Consider the following 14,407-nt stretch of genomic DNA (forward strand, 5'->3'; position numbering starts at 1 on the left):
CATCAGAATCACTTTAACTCTATGACAAAGGTTCCCTGTACAGCACAGGTTACTCTTTAAGTGGCTCCTCTGGTGAGCACTAATGCACATTCAGTGGAAAACAGTAAGATATAATTAAATAATTATTATTGAAGAGATTTTTTTAAAAATAAACTTTCTTTTGGGTGACTAAAAATTGCATTTCTCCATCTATTGCTACTAAAAATGTGGTCATGTTCAACTCTGCCTCAGAATGAAAAAGGGGATATATAGTGCTTTTTAAGGTTGTTGTAAACAAACTTTCAGGAATATCAGGGTGGAATTCGGGTGTTTTAATATTCACCTGAGAAAGGGATGGTGATACCAACCATGTTTTTCCCTCCTGATCACTATATACCAGGAAAAAAAATCCAAAGGAGCTTCTCTGAAATTCTACTTTGACAGAATTTCAAAAAGTACCCTCTCCAAATTGCTACTCAGCAGAAAGAAATCACCAGTTTCATTCACTTGGGAGCTATAAACTCAGAAATCAGGAGGAAAAGCTTTGCATACACTGATGCGAGCTGGATGATGCAATTAAATAATTTCATTGGAATATTTCAGAGGCGCAGTTCTAAGTAGAAAGTGAGAAATAAATAAGATGCCATGGTATTTATCACTCCTCCAAGAACTTCAGACAAATCAGAATTTATACCCTCTGAGCAACAAATGTCTGTTTTGGGGCTTATTCCAACATCTTCCAAGAACAAAGTGTTTCCAGGACTAACTTCAAAGGGGATCACATAAGCAGGACTTACAAAGTTTATACCAAAAACATTTCAAATCAGTAGGTATCTTAAATCAATTATGCCGACTGAGATCATTAGCTAGGCAGTAAAAGTGAAAATAATCCAGTTTTGGGAGAGGCATTATTCCTCCTTTCACAAACTGGAAAATATCATATTATTAACTGTGACTCTTAACTATGGAGATTGGAGCCCTTAGAAGTCTTCAAGAAGATTTAAATTGTGTGTATTTTACATGGGCCAAAATGGAAGCCGTGCAGGGAAGGGTTCTCCCTGATTCAGTTCACGTTACTTGCTTCAGTGTTTAATTAATGACTTGGTGACATGTTTTGAAAACAGCAATGTTTCTAAGTCCCTTAGCAATGTCAAATCCAGGACTTCCTTCTCACTACAGCCAAGGTTGAGCTTAAACTCCAGCTCCATGGATAGTAAGGAAACAAGCTTTCTGTTATGTAGGCTAAAAAATAAATGTATGCCTACCCCAGAGACTGTGCCATGAAACAAAGAAACAAAACATAGGAAAGGGGGAATAGAAGAGGCCTGAGCTTAAATAACTGTGCAAGCTTGTCTCAGCCACAATCAACAGCAGATTATTTGAAACCATTCTTGCAAGGCTCCTTACATCCCTCATAATGAGGGAATAACTAGATGGAAAAGAAGAGGCCCTGCAGAGGTACATTAGCAGTGCCATGAAGAATAGAGGACAAAAAGGGAAAATACTACTGGTTTAAAAAAAAATTACAATGCATTCGCTTTTGTGTCTTAGGAACACAAGAGTTCTAATGTCATTTTCCTCAAAAGCATGCCTAATCTATTTTAACCTAAAAGAACTTCTTTATATCAGAAAAATACAAAGTATGTGTTAAATTACAAATGCCCTTTGGGAACATGAGTGTCTAGCTGGTTGCACAGAATTTCTCCATCTTCCATCCAACCTGCTGGTTTGAGTCAATGATGCTACTGTTGAATGACAGAAGAAGATATGTCACTGACAGTCTTTTCCTCACAATCATTTTCCTGCCTGGAAGGGATAGACATACATCACCTACTCTACTCCTATTTTTTAAACTCAAATGATCTCTATTTACAAAACGTGTGTGTGTGTGTGTGTGTGTGTGTGTGTGTGTGTGTATTCTCTCTCTCTCCTCTTCCCCTTCTTTTTTAACTCTTGCCTAATTACTTCAGCAAAATCATCTTCTCATTGTTGTATACACAAACAAGTTCTTGTCTTTTGGAGTTTCAGAAGTATAAAAACATTACTACCAGCACAACTATATCAAATAAAAAGAAAGCCTTTAAATTTTAAATAAAATTAGATACAATAAATATTCATTTCCAAAGCCCCTAAAAGTACTCATAAATCTAAAATCTTCTCCAAAAATTCTACTTCTCATCCTCCTTTCCCTTAAGCACAATCATCTAAGAGTAAAATAAAATAACTCTAGTTTTCTCTTTTTACTAATATTGTGACAGCATTGCTCTTTTCTCCTATTTTATTACAAATGCATGTATTTAGCTATTTCATAGCTTAAATAGACTATGGATTTGTCTGGAAATTTAACTACGCTTTATAAAGTGTTTCTATGAAGACATATGTTAGGATCCCAGATACTTCAATTTCAAAATAATTGCCAAACAGAGCTCATTCAAAAGACGCAAAATACGGCAGCAATTATGGAAAGCAGTATGGAGATTTATAAAAACTAAAAATAGTCTTACCTTACAATCCAGCAGTCTCACTCATGGACATATATCTGGAGGGAACTCTAAATTGAAATGATACATGCACCCCAATGTTCACAGTAGCACTATTTACAGTAGCCAAGACATGAAAGCAACCTAAATGTCCATCGACAGACAGATATTGTGGTATATTTATACAATGGCATAGTACTTAGCCATAAAAAGAATAAAGTAATGCCATTTGCAATAACATGGATGGACCTGGAGATCGTCATACTAAATGAAACAAGCCCGAAAGAGAAAGAAAAATACTGTATGATATCACTTGTATGTGGAATCTAAAAAAAAAAAGACACAAACGAATTTATTTACAAAACAGAAAGAGACATAGAAAACAAACTTATAGTTACCATGGGGGGAAGGGGATGGGCAGGGATAAACTGGGAGTTTGAGATTTGCAGATACTAACTACTATATGTAAAATACATAAACAACAAGTTTATACTGTATAGCGCAGAGAACTATATTCAATATCTTATAGTAACCTACAATGAAAATGAAAAGGAATATATGTATGCATGTATGTAATTGAAACATTATGCTATACACCAGAAATTGATACACTGTAAACTGACCATACATTAATAAAAAAAAGATGCTAAAATACTAACTTTTGAATAATTTGACAGAGTACACTATGCATTAAAGATTAGCAAAAATATGAGGTCCCCAAATGGACCTGCTCTTTCATGCATCATCATCAAGAGCTACAGTGAAAGGCAGGAAGGCATGGTTTTAAGCAATGCGGGCTTTGGAGCCAGATGGCCCAAGTCTAAACTACATACTAGTTGGGAAAACTTGAGCAAGTCGCTTAGTCTTCAGGTCCAAGCATCTTCTTCCCTAAAATAGGGATAGTTATAATACCTATGTCATAGAGATGCTACGAGAATTTAATGAATTAATTCATATCAAGTTCATAGAACAATTCTTGGCAGAGGATGAATTTTTAATAAATGTTTGGGGTTATTATTATGATTATTATTATATCAGACACCAGAATCTCTTTCTGTCTCACATCTTCTTACCAAAACTCACATGGAGAAGGGTACACCAGGGAGCTCAAAAAAGACACAATAACTCCCTGACACCCAAATACATGGTGCGTGTGATAAGAGGTGAGTAAATTGTGAGGCGAGTAGGCCTACAGAGTGGCTACAGCTCTCATCCAAAGTTAATGAGGGCTTGAAGCAACCCAGCTGCAGTTAGAATAAAGATGGGTAAATAGGGGCTAAAAACCAAAATGGGAATGTTACCCGCTTCCCAACACTCATGCAAACATTCCCGATATGGCACAGAAGCTGATCAGTAATAAGGAAAAGAAACATTTTTGGCTGAGCAATGCTGCCCTAGTCCCAGAACCCTGCCTGCCTTCTAGGATCTTCAGGACTCAGCTGTCATAGGACATTGGAGTATAGGATCCCTCAAGTCTACATCATGCCACTTGTGACAGGGAAAACAGCAATATTTCTGAACTATTTTTCTTAACAAACAGCAAGATGCCAGAGGCAAGATAGGGGTAGGCATTGACAGTCTCCGTAACATTTTATTTCCTCACAAATGAGAACAATCTGGAACCAACAGGGTAAAATATTAACATTTGTTAAAGACAGAAGATGGAAATATGGGTATCATTTCATTGTCTGAATTGTCTGTATATCTCAAGTATTTGATAATTAAATTAATAATTTAAAAGTGCAAAAACAATCCAGGATGGGCAGATTCTAACATGTAGTAAAAACAGATAAAAATACACCATTGTTTCTAATAAAATTTCTGTTTTAGCTTCTAGTTATCTACTTGCACTTGAGGCGACTGGATCTAAAGGGACGAGGAGAAATAAGGGGGCCGGGTTAGGGTGGGATGGTGTGAGGTGAGGGAGCCAGTGGCTATCTCTGCCCATGGAGTAGAATCCTGGTCACATGGGGGCAGGTGACCTTCACTGAACAGCTTTACTGTCTTCCAAGATAAACCTTTTCAAGTTCAGGTCCTAAAATGATTCAAGATTTGGGTCCAAATGGACCCAGTGTGTAAATGCCTTCTTTCTAAAGGTCACCTCATCTGAGAAATCTTCCTTAACCCCCAGGGCTAGTTAGCTGCCTGCGCTCTGGGCTTGTCATGACACAACAGCATGGTCAACAAACAGGAGGGTGTGGAGGAGGCTCCAGTCATATGATTCAACATACTTTGCGCCCAAGCACAGAAGATTAAGGGTAAATCTGCCCTAGACTCTGATTCTTTCCTTTTGCCCTCCAGGATTAGGTTGTTAAAGAGCCCCATCACATTATCTGATGAACATAAACATTCAGTGGTGATTCACTGTCCTTTTTCCCTATTCACTTTCCCCATGCTCTAGGTTAGGGATTATCAAACCTGAGAAGACTGTCAGAATTATGTGGGGAAAATTTTAAATGTATAGTTACAGGGTTCTATACCTGACCCACTGGATCAGAATCCCCTCCCTTAGGCTCGGTACCTGCAGCTGAACTGGAAATCAAACTGGAGTTTCCCTGCTCCTAGATAGGCATTCTTTTACAAATCATTGCTTTACTAGTCATCTCCAAAGCTTGAAGCCCTTACACCTGCCTAAAGTCAGATTTGTTTCTAAATCTCTACCCACAATCCCAGCAAATACTTGATTAGGAAGAAGACGACTGCATGCCCAGAGAACATGGAGACAGCAGGCTGGGGTCTCTGGTTTGGGGAACAGAAAGTGAGGAACATACATCATCGAGAAGGCCTGGGTGGCTCATGATTTGTTCTGGATTCCACACAGATTGCTGAATACTGACTAGCAGAGAGGAAACAGTCAGGTAGTTACAAGCATGGGCTCTAGAATCAGACTTGTCTGAGTTCAAATCCCAATTCTGCCACTTAGCAGGCATGTGACCTTGGGCAAGCTACTCAACCTCTTTGTTTCTGCTTCAGTCAAATGGAGATAACAACAGCACCTTGCTCACAGGACTGTCATGGGCACTGAATAAGTTAAAACCTTTAAAAATTTTAGGACAATGCCTAGAACACAGTAAGTGCTCACCAGGCGTCAGCCACTATTATTATCATCATCAACATTATTATTTGTCCCGCTATTCTAGTCCCTGGACTGGAGTGCATGTTAGAAATGTTACTACTTGCTTGGATTAGGAGCTAAGACACATCCTCCAGCACAAAGACTCTTCCTGTGTAATCCCAGACAATGTTCCCCTGGAAGAAGAGATACCACTGTTTCCATTCATGGCCAATCGCTTTGTAGGTGAACTAAAAAAGGACTTATTTTAAAACACTTTGCTGAACTTTAAAATGTCTTTGGTTCTCAGAGTTGGAAAAACAGATGTAGAATGGTGCTATGGCACAAAAAAAAATAGTTATACCACACACTCACAAATGTCACAAAATCTCACTCTCATAAGTAATGCTGCTTATGTTAAAAAAAATTTTTTTCCCACATGCTGCTAAACTCCCTGAGGATACAATTTCTTAAACCATTGTCACTATATCTTCTTAAAAGGGAGAAAGGCAGAGAGGCACCAGGGAAGGTATGAAGCCAGACAAGATACTGCAAGAGTGTTTTAAAGACAGGAAGAACCAGATGGCATTGGTTTTTCAGTATCACATATGGGCACACTGAAGCAGGAGGAGGAACCTGGGTCACTCAAGGCCGCCTTGCTGGTTGGAGGGACACATGGGGAACTGAGTTTTCAACTGCCTGACTCCAGCATAACACAGTGCTCCGTGGTGCTGGTTTATACAAGAGAAAGAGTGGTAAAATTACATTTTATATCCAGCATTTTAATTAAATTGTTTCAAATGAAAGTAACTAAAAAGCAAAGAATATTGCTTATAAATTCCCTTTTTGACTTACATTAGTTTTTCTGCAACGCAAGTCATTAATAAAAAGAAAAAGAAGGGACACCATTTCAGTGAAGTGTGTTTTATATATTCTGCTCTAAAAGTGAAACATAAGCATTTGAGCAAAATTAGACAACACCAGGCTAGAAAAACACTATCAAAATAAGCCTTCGACCCACCATCCACAGTCACTCTTAAGAAGTTGGTATATTTCCTTCCAGTTTTATTTCCCTGCCATAATTTTTATATATTTGTAGCTAGATTATATACATAATGCTGAATATTCATTTTCACTTAGTATAACAGAAGTATTTTTTTCTGTTTTAAAAATGCATGCTCTGGAGAAAAAAACTGAAAAATAGAAAAACAAAATTTATTCTAACTAAACTTAATTCAATTTAATATTAGTTTAAATTATTAAATAAAATGTGAATCACCCATATCACACCACTGGTATATGATCTTTCGCATCACTGTTCAGTACAGTTTCCTCTCCCCTCCATTTTCCCTGCAGGAGCACCTACTCTGCCCTGTGTGAATTCCAGGGATTGACTTTGGAGCCTCAGGATACATTGTGTGAACAGAGAAGAAGAATTAGCAAGAGAGAATGACCCCGTGACCTCTCCACTGCATCCTGCACAAATCCCATCCAGGCCTAAATTCTCTTCATTTAGGAGTGCATCATTCTCCTGCTCAGCCAGAGGAGGAGATTCTGAGAGGATACGGAGGGAAGAGAATGGGGGAGGTTTAGAGTTCTTTATTTAAAATCTCTCTTTAAGCAAGAAAAGATACCAGAAAAAAAGGGATTAGTAATTTACAACTATTAAAACAGCAAACTGTATGTTCCTCAGTTATGTTCTCTAGTGTGAATTTAATAAATTTGTAAGAACTTTTATACTTAGGTAAGATATATAAAATAATTTATGTAAATGAACTACCCAAGACACGACAAGAAGCAGAGGTGAGCTCACTGGCTTCCTCATTCCACACGGCACCTGGCTATGGCACAGATTCTGAGCGTGCCCCCATCATTCTGAACTAGTAGGAAAAGTGTGAATTATTCTGAACTGGACAAGTTTCCAGTGACTTCTGCAGAATTCCTACCTCAAGTTTGGGTCACAACACCCCTGTGTATGTATGTGCATGTAAACAGATATATTTTCCAGGTAGAAAACAATTAAAGCTGTATTTTTGCAAATCTTTGAAAGACTTCTCTGAGAATGAACAAGAATAGAATCTAGCTGAGTGATTAATCTTGGCCAAATATTTCAGGCTAAAGACTTTAGGACCTGGGCACTTTTGAATCACCAGACGATACTGATGTATCCCCACCTGTATAAAATGGAAAAACAGTATTTTAAAGGCCAGCCAAATACAATGCTTGAAAGGAAAAAAAATAGAGTAGGAATATAGCTTTTCTTGAAAAGAAGATAAACCTACATGGGAAAGAATATAGATGCATTTTCTTATGTACAAGTAAACCAATGTTAAATAATCAAAATGTTCCCTTCAGCTTTGCTTTCCTCTTGTTCTCTTACAGATTTACAGTGTTTTCTCATTTCTAAGGAATTATCCATTTATTGACTCTTGCCCTCAATTCTCACATTTTCAAAAGAAACATTAAAACAACCCATCATACCCCCGTTTTCCTATATGGAAATGGCTTAAGTGGCGGGTTAGAGACAGCAAAGAGGGTGTCTACTATACGCTTATGCCAAATCTTTCCAAAACTGAATGAAAGAAAGAGAAGGTCCATTGAACCAGGACCAGAATGTCACAAAAGCATATTTTATATTGAAGTGAGCTTGGCCTAGAATCTCTGCTTTCAGAGTTCCCAGACACACGCCAGAACACAACCTAATCACTGGATGAGCAGCATAGCTGGTCCCTCGCCCCAAGACACCACCCAGTAGAACCTGCCAATGTGTCTGAGATTCCATCAAAAACACATTCCCTCGGGATAAGACATTGCCTGCTCCTAAGTAACCTCTATTTAAATGAATCCTCTTTTAAATTCCTAATGTTAGGAAGAATAATATAATAATATATTATTTATCTGCAAGGTCATTTTATAAATATTATCCTGGATCTTTTCTATCCTGACTAGAAAAGCTTCCCAGGGTCTGTATTAGTTTCCACCCCTCAGTAACTGTGTGAGCGTTCACAAATTATCTTTTTGAGCACTGTTGAATTCATTTATAAAAATAAGAGAAAATATTTACCTTCCCCAGATTATTGTGTAGTTTCATTCATTCATTTCAAAACATTTATTGGGACCTTTCTGTCAGGCACTCTTCCAGCAACGGGGGACACAGCAGTGCACAAAAGAGGTAATATCCATACCCTCTGGGAACAGACAATAGTATGTGTCCATGTGGTGTGGGGTGGGGAGGGGGAGTGGGCAGGGTTCAAGGAAACAGATGATAGTAGATAGGTAGACAGACAGACAGATACCCTGGGTAAGTGCATAGTGCCTTCCATTTTTATATAAGGTGATAAGCAATGGCCTCCACCTGGTAATGCAGGCATCTGATGGAACAGTCTTTCTGGCAGAGGAAATAACAGGTGCAAAGACTCTGATGCAGGAACTGTGAAGACACCAGGGTAGCTGGAGCAGACGCAGTGAGGTAGTGAATGGCAGGAGATGAGATCAGAGAACCAGGAAGGGTGAGGATCATGTAGGCTCTTGAAGGCCAGTGAAAGGGCTTTGGGTTTTACTCTGCACAAGACAGGAGCCTCTGGAAATCCTAAGCAGAGGCAGGACATGGTCTGACATCTGTTGGGAAAGGATCATTCTGGCTACTATGCTATAACTAAACTATAAAGGCAAGGGAAGAAGCAAGGAGTCTATTTAGGAGGCCAAGGCAGTCATCCAGGAGGGGTGGAGTGGTTTGGCCTGGGGTGGTGGCAGGCAGATGGGAAGCAAGGCTGGATTCTGGAGATAATGCCAAGGTTGAGGGGACTTGACTGGCTGATGGGTTGGAGGAAATTAATTACGGAGAACAAAGTCTAATGTTGACACCTACAGATGCTCTGTAAATGTTATGTGGTTTCCTTTTATATCTTTTTTCCTAAGATATTTGAAATAAAGCATTGGGGAAAGGGGCAATTTGGAGAGTTGGGAGGAATGAAGACTGATACAGAAAGGACAGAGGATGGGCCTGGGCACAAAGAGCAGCCTGGTTGGTACCTCTTTCAAGAGTGTGTCTTTGAAAGCTGCTTAGGAGGAGAGTCCTCTCCCTCCCACTCCTCACCTGAACCATGCTGTCCTGAGAGGTGGAAGTGGAGCAGAAGGGAGTCCTCCCAGAAGTGTATGCAGTTTCTAAGACACACTTTACAGACTTCACTCTTTGATTAAAGGTCAATCTTGATGACTCTGCAAAAGGGAAAATTTTTCTCTTAAATGCTGATCAAGTTTTGAGGTCTTAATCAAGTCTCATCAATGCTTAACTCTCCCCTGCCCACTAAATAGTCACTGACACACCCATTGCGCTAGATAAAACCTGGATGTTGGATGCAACTTGAAAGAAGATGGGGCAGTAAGAAGATCAGAACTGACTGGAATTTATTTTCACTTTCCAGACAAATGATGACTCAAATGATCAAAATAATGTCACTAGAAAAGATAAGCTGTATTTGGAATGAGATGCAACCCACTACAATAACAATATTCTAATGTTAATATTTACTCTAGTAGTTTAATATTCATCTATTTTCCTTCTATAAAAGTATATTTGAATTGCATATACTTCTCATGAACTTGATTATATTTCAAAAGCTGTAATTTCAGCCAAGTAGAATAGCTTAACTTATCAACATTGACGATCATACTAAAGTAAACTATCTAGAGCCTTGAAAAAGGTGGGCATCACAGGCAGGAAGCCCTTTTCCTGGGCCTGCTCTATAGCAGGACTTGCAGACCCCAAGGGATACCCATCATCTGGATACAGTGGCAAACCAGAAAAACTGGGAACTCTATAGGGTCTTGATGCTTCTGTCATTGAAAGAAGGTAGCAAAGAAAAAAAAGAGTCTTCTCCCTTCCTTCTAGTTTCTGACAACTTTGCCATGTTGTGTTGAAAATGAGCCTCAGGCAGAACTCTGGATTCCTGCTATAGTTTCTCCCTGAGCACATATTATGGAGAAGAATTATGACAGTCTTGAAATACTTATTTTACCCTCACTGCTCTGGGGGTTTTCTCACTCTCATAATTTAAGACAAGGTTCCCATTTTATTTCCTTCTCAACATTGGCCACAGCCATTCCACGCTGTTACTACTCTTCAAAACCTGTTTCCAACAGGCAGAAATCACTTGAGATGAGAATGAGAATCTCTGAAAAGCAGACGGTTTTAGAAGCCAAAAGCCTCAGAAGAGAAAAGTGAAGCCAAGCAAGGCTGAGTAATTTCTGTCATCTACGAGAGGAGAGAAGAAAATGCTGGCATGTGACATTCAAGATATCTTCCACTTCACAAAATGTTCAGGTTATATAATGTAAGCTTCTACTTTTATCACATCTTTGAAAGGATACATTTTAGAAATGAAGGGGATATTAATGGTTGCAGAGGTTTGCGGAGGGAAAAAGGTGGTTGTGATTATAAAAGGGCAACACGAGGATTCCTTGTGGTGTTGGCAGGAATTGTTCAGTATCTTGACTGTGGAAATGAATATACCATCTTATACAGGTAATAAAACTGTGTAGAACTTAATACACACAAACACACACACGGTACACGTAAAACTGGGTAAATCTGAATTAAGATTTCTAAATTCTATCAATGCTGATATCCTGGCTGTAATATTATACTATAGTTTTGCAAAACCTTACCATTGAGGAAAACTGGACCAACTGTATAAGGGATCTCCCTGTACTATTTCTTACAATTGCATGTGAATCTACAATTATTTCAATTAAAAATTCAATTTAAGAAAAGTGATTAATAGAAAGATGTCAGTAAGACAAATGGAGAATAACTGACAGAGTGTACCTACCAGCAAGAAATGGTTAATAAAGAATAATGGAAAAATACCCAATCTAGATAAAAGTTAGAGAAATGTAAATTAAGACAGTAAAACATCACTTTCTCCAATCAAGAGCTAATATTAAAATAAAAAGATAATGCGAAGGTATAATAAGACCTATGCTCCTGTACGATGATACCAGGAGTGTAAACTGATGCAGTATTTTTTTAAAGCCATTTAACAGTTTTGTAAAAATAATATTGCTTGGTATTTAAAATTCAAATAATAAAGAACAGTAAAAGAAGAATGCAAATAGTCATCTAAAATTCTATCAGCTACAAACAGCCATTAACATTTGGCAAACATTATAGGCTACTTTTTATGCATATACTCAGACAAATAAAAAATAATAATTTAAAAAATCAATCACATTATATACAACTTTAAAATAAAAGTATTTAATTCAGTTTTCCTTGAAACTAGCAAAAGAATATAACTATCTTGAAATCGAAGAAACTGCTGAATATCCAGGAAAAGTTTCTTTACAACAAGTAATATTATTTCTCAAGAGATTTTTCCAAATTAGAAAGATTAGGTAAAATATTATGAATTGAGATTACTATGTGTCTCTATGTATATTTTAATGTATGTGTATTTATAAGTATCTATTTCAATTTTCAAGTAGTAAAATTCAGTCACTTCTGTGACAAAAAGCAGGAGTCTAACCAAATAAAAATGTTCCATCCTATTTCTTACATACACAAAACAGTTTAAAACAAGCTCTTTGAAAACAAGTTGATAGGATGAGTTTTCAAGAAAAGAGTAATAATGGAATGCTAACCTGAACGCAAAATACATAAAATGAAAAAATCTAAATGGGGATGCCTGCCTGACACAAGTAGTAATTATAGCAATTTTAAATACAGAGAAATTGCTCACGGATTTAGATTATAAGTCAATCTCCTTCTTCATGAATTACCTGTCCAGTGAGAATTTGGGTTTGTGGTTTCATCAACCACTATCTTAAGCACAATCAATAATTTAGAATAATACTATGTTTTAGCTTGCCCCATGGTTTTCTTTTATAACTTTTTTCTCAAATTTTCAATTGCTTTTCTTTTTTCTCTTGTTTATTAGACAGATGAATATATCCACTCAACAATAAAAACTTCCAGGTTTGTAATAATGAAAGGCATGTATCAGTATATACTATCTTCTTAAGATAACCTCCAAGGAACCATTTGCTTTGATCCAACAATTCTATAAATTTATTCCAAAGAAATGATCAGAGATGCAGTTAACGTTTATGTGTAAAACTATTTGTTACTACTTATGATAATGAAAATTAGAAACAATCTAAATTGTCAATAATAAAGGATTTGTTAGATAAATTACAAAGAAGCATACATCAAGAAAACTACTTTCTAAATGTTCATATATATAAATGCAAATGCATAGAAAAGACTGTAAAGGAATATGCAAAATTGATAACAACAGTTACTTCTGAGGATGAGATATCTGGAGAACTTTAATTATTTGAGACTTTAAAAAGAAAACAAATGGGGATATTACTTGACTTAATTTTAAAAATACATAAAAAGCTGTTATTAATATTCTACATATCCTACAGAAAGAACCAGCTCAAAGAAAAACAGCAATGAACAAAAGCACATCTATTAACGTTTATTAATCTTATGTACTATTTAATGTATTCTATTCAATGTATTTCTAGTTAATGTACTAATAAATTTTAGTAACATAAGAAAATGTTCACTATATATTATTAAGAGAAAAGTGGGGGGGGATAAAATGTTCTATCTGCTCCAAGTATCTATGTATATCCACAAATAGGAAAAGAGAAGAAATTGTATCAAAATATTAATAGTTTTTTTATCTAGTTTGAAAATATTGGTGATTTCTATTTTCATTCATTTATTCACTTTCCAAGTTTTTGTTATTTTTTTTTTACAATAAACATAAAAATGGTTTATGGCCAAGACACAAAATAAGTTCTCTTATCGATTGCACAGTTCATTGCCATCAATTCTCAGGAAAAGAGCCTTTCTTTTACGGACCTTCATCACAAAGGTTGTGCGTGGTAGATGATACACAAAGAACCCACTAACTAGAAATGGGCAATAGTCAGACAAAGGCTGGAAGTTCTGTCCTTTTTACTGAAAACAAACAAAATGGGGAAGCATACTAGAGAGACTCAAAGAAGGAGTTTTTCTTAATAGTCAATTGTACCAATTATAACAGAGAAGAATGAACCTGATTCCATATTGGATCTACTTACTCCTTTAGCTTTAACCTTTGTGCTCTGTTGCCTGTGCTTTGTCTCCTCAATAAGTAAAGAAATGTTGCCTATAGCCTGAAATACACATAATGGCTCTTTCTCAAGGTTCTGTCTCCCAAGCTTGACCTTTAAAGGTATAACACTTTTCATTCATATAGAGATAAGAGGTGCAGAACAGAGAATAACATTTTCTCTTAGTGGATGTTTATAGGAACTTTGTGAGCAGCCTGACAAGGACTACCAACATTCCTCTGGGGTCTGGCTGGCACCAAGAACTTTGCAATAACCAGCCACACCCCACCCCTTTTAGTACAAAAGAAGCCTGAATTTTAACTCAGATAAGATGGTTCATTGGGACACTAGTCTGCCATCTTTCCGATCTGCTGGCTTTGTGAATAAAGTAACTATTCCTTGCTCCAACATCTCATCTCTCCATTTATTGGTCTGTCACACAGCAAGCAGTATAAGCTTGGACTCAGTTACAAAATTAGCCAACACTTAAATGACATCTTAGGTTTAATAAACAGGTACACTCTCAATCGCAGCATAAGTAACACTGTAGATTAGTCAAAAGTGAAAAGTCCTAATGAGATGGTAGCTTTCAAAGCAAGGTGAGGAGGGCTTCCTTCTGGGACAGCTTCTTGCCTGTTAGTGATGATTTCTAGGTGATCTGCTGCAGACAGCGGGCTGGACCAAATAACTTGAGTTATTTTCTGCTCTATCTCTATAGACAGGAAAAATAGCAAAATCCTCTGTAGCCTAAATGATCCATTTTATAAGTTGGACTTTACAGATGGTT

Source organism: Vicugna pacos, chromosome 3, assembly GCF_048564905.1.
Source record: "Vicugna pacos chromosome 3, VicPac4, whole genome shotgun sequence".
Taxonomy (NCBI): Eukaryota; Metazoa; Chordata; class Mammalia; order Artiodactyla; family Camelidae; genus Vicugna; species Vicugna pacos.